This window comes from Condylura cristata, unplaced genomic scaffold (genome assembly GCF_000260355.1).
Source record: "Condylura cristata isolate star-nosed mole 26May11 unplaced genomic scaffold, ConCri1.0 scaffold00021, whole genome shotgun sequence".
In the NCBI taxonomy this organism is placed as follows: Eukaryota; Metazoa; Chordata; class Mammalia; order Eulipotyphla; family Talpidae; genus Condylura; species Condylura cristata.
Window position 1 is genome coordinate 28,316,300 of NW_004567122.1, and position 6,169 is coordinate 28,322,468.

At 43.4% G+C, this 6,169-nt stretch overlaps 1 pseudogene; it reads right to left on the minus strand.

Annotated features, from left to right (window-relative positions):
* The window catches only part of LOC101637702, a 17,797-nt pseudogene extending 12,083 nt beyond the window's left edge, over positions 1-5,714 (minus strand).
* Between the last annotated feature and the right edge of the window lie 455 nt (positions 5,715-6,169).

Here is a 6,169-nt window from a genome sequence, read left to right on the forward strand (position 1 = left end):
TTCATACAGAACTGGGGTATAGGCCAGAGGCACAGGGGCAGTGAGAGGATTCACCAGAGTCAGAGTGGGTGACTCCTTTCAGGCAGATTGATGGAGTACTCTACTGAGGGGAGCAGCGTGCAAGGCAGAGGAGAGGTCTGCTGCCCCATGTGGATCACCTCTGGGGCAGGGGATCAAACTCGCACTGAAGTGGCTGCAGCCAGCTTGCAGTGCTGCACTTTAACCTGCTGTGCCACCAGGGAGGGCCCAGATATTCTATTTTGTTCCAAAGTATTAGATGGCACATAAATTTGTGAACAATTTCAATAATGGCATTCATCTTAAACTCTCATCCTAGTATCTAATTTAATAATCACAATAATCTGTCCAGGTAGGCATTATCATTTCTGTTGTACAGATAAGAAATCCAAGGTGCAGGGAAAATAAGTGAAAAGAAGTCAAATTAGCAGGGAGCAAGGATTGGAAGATGAGTCTATTTGACTCCACATCTTGTGTTCTTAACTTCTAGAGTTAGGAGGCTATAAATTTCTGGTAATAAACAGTTTTCAGCAGCTGATACAGCTTGAAATCATTCCTTTAATACATTTGTAAGATCTACAAACTTTCTCAAATTGTAATTTCATCAGTGACTTATATAAGCCCTCCCAAAACTGTGCAGTAGTTAGGACAGGCTCAAACGCAGAGCCCTGTCCAAGAGCACAAGTGGGACCCCCATTCCCTGGCTCTCAGCTGTGGTGACTGAAGACTTGATCTACTATCTGCAGGTGTTTTGTCATCAAGGGTAGTTTCTGGTCTCCTGATTCTTCCAAGTCATTGGGGATTATGTGAATCGAGAAGCTGTTCTCCCTAACTTCTACCTGTTCCCCTAGGCACTCTCCCCCAGAAAATTGTGGCTTCTGTAGCCCCTTATCAAGTAATGGGAGATGGAACTTTTCCCCATATTCAAGTTCAGAAATGAAAATGCAACAAGAATTTCTGGTTCAGGGAAAAAAACTACCTCCTTTACACTTGACTTCTTTTCCATTAAGATCGAAAGTTGCAAATCAATCAGGAGAAAATTGCCCTTGGGACTGCTGAGCAGACATCTTCACTCAAATCAGACTCTGGATGCATGTGTCAAAAGCACCTCACACTCTCATTCATTGCCAATGAAGTCTCTGGGGTGGTCCAATTGATTTAGAAACATTCACTCAGATCTAAAATTCATTGCATACATCTTCTGTGTATTGTAGCTGCCAGGCCTGTCACTGATTACTGCTTCTCACTAGTTCAATGGGCAAGTTGAATCTACAATGTGATAAGGGCAATGCTAGCAAATGAAAAGACAGAGCTTCTGTCCTCCAGGAACACCAGCTATGCAGACAGAAGTTATTAAACTTCTGTTTTGTAACTACCATGTCATAAAGGAGCAGAGGAAGGAACCATCACTGAAAATCTACCACAGATCAAGTGTTTGATATGTATTAGTTCACTTAATCTTCACAACACTCTAGTAGTGCTAACATTACCTTTTTTTTTTTTTTAAAGATATATATTTGTGCATACAGACCTGGGGTACAGGCCAGAGACTCAGGGGCGGCGAGAGGCTTCACCAGAGACAGAGTGGGGAGCAGAACAGGCAGATCTAAGAGGTACACTGCTGAGGGGAGCAGCAGGTGGGTCAGGAGAGGTCTGCCACACCATGTGGTCACCTCCGGAGCAGGCGGGGATCGAACTCATGCAGAAGCGGCTTTAGATTCTCAGTGCTGTGCTTTAACCCGCTGTGCCACCAGGGAGGGCCCACATTACCTTTTTTTAAGAAGGTAAATGTAGTGTTTTGTTTATAAAAATAAATATAAAATGTTTTATTCATGCTAACAAAGTAGAATTGCTTAAATACAATATTAAATTGTGAATAGGTTTTATGGGTAGACCACTACCTTTATACTAATTTTCTCTCATAGAGGGACCTGAGGAGAGTTCTCTTAGGCAAAGTAGTTAAATAGTTATTATCCTCTTACTATGTTGCCCCACTGTCATCTTTTGTAAAACCATTAAGTGGTTTGGGTATTTTTTTATGATTTATTTATTTAATATTTATTTATTTATGCATACAGAACTCAGTACAGGCCAGAGGTGCAGGGGGTGAAAGGATTCACCTCAAAGAGTAGGGAGACTGACAAAGTACACTGCAGAGGGGAGCAGTGGGTGGGACAGGAGAAGTCTGCTGAGCCATGTGGGTCACCTCCCTCGGCAGGGATTGAACTCGTGCTGAAGTGGCTGTGGCTAGCTTCCTAGTGTTGTGCCATCAGGGAGGGCCTAAGATTTATTTTTATTTATTTATGCATACAAGATCTGGGATGTAGGCCAAAGGTGGGTGGTGGTGAGAGGATTCATCAGAGACAGTGTGGGGAGCAGAACAGGTGAATATAATTAAATACACTACTGAGGGGAGCAGCGGGTGAGACAGGAGAGGTCTGCTATGCCATGTGGGTCAGCTCCCTTGCCAGGGATTGAACTCGTGCTGCAGTTGCTGGCCATTGCTTGATAGTGCTGAGACTTTAATCTCTGTGCCACCAGGGAGTGGTTTTATGGTTAGACTGATGTGGATTCAAATCATGGTTCTTACGGTAGAAATTGAATTCACTCTAAGTATTTCAAATAGGGAGAATTTAATACTGTGGTCACTCAGGTAACAGAAGAATTGAGAAGCACAACATGGGAAAGTGTGGTAACCCAGAGATTAGCAAGAACAAGTAACCACTGCTATCTCTGTTCTGGAGGCCAAAGGAAAGAGATGGAGGTTGGAAGCTGCCAAGATTTGGGGTATCCTGATTCCTCCTGTCCTCAGTACTTTTTCCTCCTGTCCTCAGTGCTCCAATCTTATGCCATGGGGCCATGGACAAATTCAGATAAAATCCAGTGACAAAGAACCTAGGAAATGCAGCCTGCTGGGAAGTGGGATAGAGGTACAGGAGAAGTAGTGACCCAGATACCAAAAGAAGATCAATGTATTTAAGGGAAAACATATAAATGATGGACTCAGTTTTTGTAAGGTTCAGACTGTTCTTTTAGAAATGATTTCTATCTCACAGGATTGTTGCAATAAGGAGAAAATATAAACAAGGTGTTAACACATCCCTGGCACATAGCAAGGCAGCAGCAGTAACTACTTTTTCCTAGATGGGAAAACTAAAATTCAAATAAATTAGGTGATTTGCTTAAGGAAGGAGCGTGGAAGCTGGGAGACTACTATGGCCGCAGTAGGTCATTTCATCCCTTTGAGCTTCAATTCTCTCAAACCTTACCAACTCATTTGCTTGCTTAGGGGAATCAATCTCTCTGCAAATATTTACTGAGCACCTGCTGTGTTCTGGGTTCTGCAGGTACAGGTAAACAGTATATCCACACAGTCCCTGCTCTCCTGGAGTTTACCATTTTATGGGAGTAAGACTTTGACCAGAAATTTGAGCAGATCACTTATATCACCACTGTGATAAAGGTGATGAGAGATGAAGGAACCAGTGGCATGGATTACACTATAGCCTGACCCAGTCTAGGGAGATCATAGTGGCTTCCCTGTGACTTGAGTCACTGGATTTGAAGGATGGACCTGGTGAAGGGCCTCTGGTAGAGAACGCTGAGTAGCACCAAAGAGCTCTCCGAATGTTTAAATCCTATCCCAACCATTGTGCCCCAAGCCAGACCAGGATGGGACCAAAAACCTTGCCTGCTAGCACGGTCTCATTTCGTCCCTTGTAAGGGCTCGGGTGCGTGTCGGGACACCAACCCCACTCCTACAGCGCATCTTATACTGCCGGGGCAGCCTGATCCAAGCGTTGCTCTGTTCTTGGCGGCCCTGCGCACTCCCCTCGGGCCGCTGGTTGTCTGCTAATGCGTATCGAATTTTTGTTGAATTCTGTCCTCAGCCCGCGCAGAAAGCGTGGGGACGCTGCCAGAACCTCTTAATTCCCTTTGCATCGATCCCGCCATTAATGACATAACCTTCTCCTCTAATTAACTGACAACTACATTAGGCAGTGAGCCCCCTCAGCACGCAGCCTGCGGCTTTCCCCTCTGCGGGCTCAGCCTGCGCCCAGGAGCCCAGCACTGCTCAGGCGCCCTCACTAAACCCAGGGTGAGGGGTAGGGAATAGTGTGTCAGGATTTGGATGCCCCTGCCATCCTTATCGGTCAATAAATGTTTGCTGTTGTTTATGTTGTTTATTGTGTGCCAAAACTGGGGAAAGCACTTAACATACTTTAGCTCAAGGATTCATTCCAATGACCCAAGAGGCAGACAGAGGAAACTGGGGCTTGCAGGTGGAGGAGGCACATAGCAATCACCCAGGATTTGCAGTAAGCTTGAGAGGATGGTGGAAATCCCACTCTGTTACCCAAGCCTGTGTCTTTAACTTTTCCATGCCCTAAGCACCAACACATAATTTTCAGGTTCTACTAATTGTGAAATATAGGAAATGTGACTTGTTTAGCAAACTAGTTGGCAATAGTTTGCTAATGCCCAATAAATTTTAGTGGAGCGGGATGACTTATTGAAATATTAATTTGTGTTCATTTTCCTTTGCCGCCTCTCTTCCGGATGCCTTCTTCAAATGAGTGGTCAGGTTTTGTGATTCCTTGGGCAGCAGAAACAGAAGCAGATGCCTGTGTTCTCTTGACAAACACAGAGACACAGGGGTCCCAAATTTGTACTATGTATAATTTACAAAAACTGCTTCTTCCTTCTCCCTACAAAACACATGCACATTACATGCTGGAACCAAAGCAGAATTTAAACTGTTTCATTTGAAAAAAAAAAATGTAACCTTAAGTTACATTTTATAACTCTTGCAAGCAAGAAATATTATTCACAGATTACCGAAATGACTTGCCTGTCACTCAGTTTTACTTCCCCCTGGCCACCAACCCTTATTTTCTTTGTTACATTGTGTAATTTTATAAGTGCTCCAAATCTCTACTAGGATGAAACAAAAAAAAATTAATTAAAAATAAAATAAGACTGATGAAATAGCAATTCCAGTGTCTGGCCAATAGTCATAAATTGAATTGGCATTTGAAAAACAAAGAAACTGAGGCTTGGAGAAATTCATGGGGAATTTGTTCCCACATGCAACACAAAGAAGCTTCATATTGTAAACCCTCCATTCATGCTTCAGCCACATCTCCTCTTTCACTCCACCAGCTGAGTTTCCTTTTTACCCAAGTTCCTGAGATCTCACACTGTTAGTCAATTAGAGCAGAGAGGATGGTGCCTAAGGAAAAATAACAGTCAACTATACCCAGGGTCCCAAGTAAACATTTGCCAGAGCAAATAAAGCCTGGGAGAACCAAGAAATGCCCAAGGAGAGAAAAAACAGACATTCACCCCATCATACAGCAGGCCTATGAAGCCCTAAAATAGCAAGAAGCCACAAAGAGTGGAAGGCATATCCCCCAACCTGCTGCCAAGGCTGATAACTACACCCAGCAGCATAGAAGGAAGAATGTCTTAGAAACCCTTGCCTAGACCAATAAACTAACACCCCAGGAAGGTCTCTGTAGTACACCCCAGAAAGGGAGAGACAGAGTGAGCAGCCTCTGTACCCCATTTGAACCAGGAGTCTCTCACCTCTCCTTGCAGTTGTTCTTCACTGGACTCTCTGCCAGGATTTTTATTGTCTCTAGTAAATATTTCTTTGCTTTGCTAGATGTGGTTTTGAATTCTTTCATGGCCATAGTCAGGACCAAGAAGCCCCTCAAAGCAGAAACATCTAGTAACTTCCAAGTCCAAAAATAATACTGTCCAATTTCTATAGGAGAAATGTGAATTTGCAAGTTCTTAACACCCAACACTAAAGTAACAATCTGATAAATCTGTCCCCTAGCCAGTCATTTCTTCTTCCTCTCTGTCAAACTTATCATACACCACTTTCTAGCAATAGGCTCATCAATTTTCTAAGTCAAGGGCAAGATTAAGCTATTTGCTTAAAGTCACCCAACTGATAAGGCTTTTGCTAAGATTTAAACCTGGATTAAGCTGGGCCACTTTCCTTCATGCTTTTTCACGGCCACATACTTTCACTGTACAACTAGAGCTGCATTCCCTAAAGCAGCCTGGAATTAAATGTATTTGATTTGGCCTAAAAGGAACTCATTTCTAGGTTTGTTCAGCATAGATGTCCCTCTCTTGT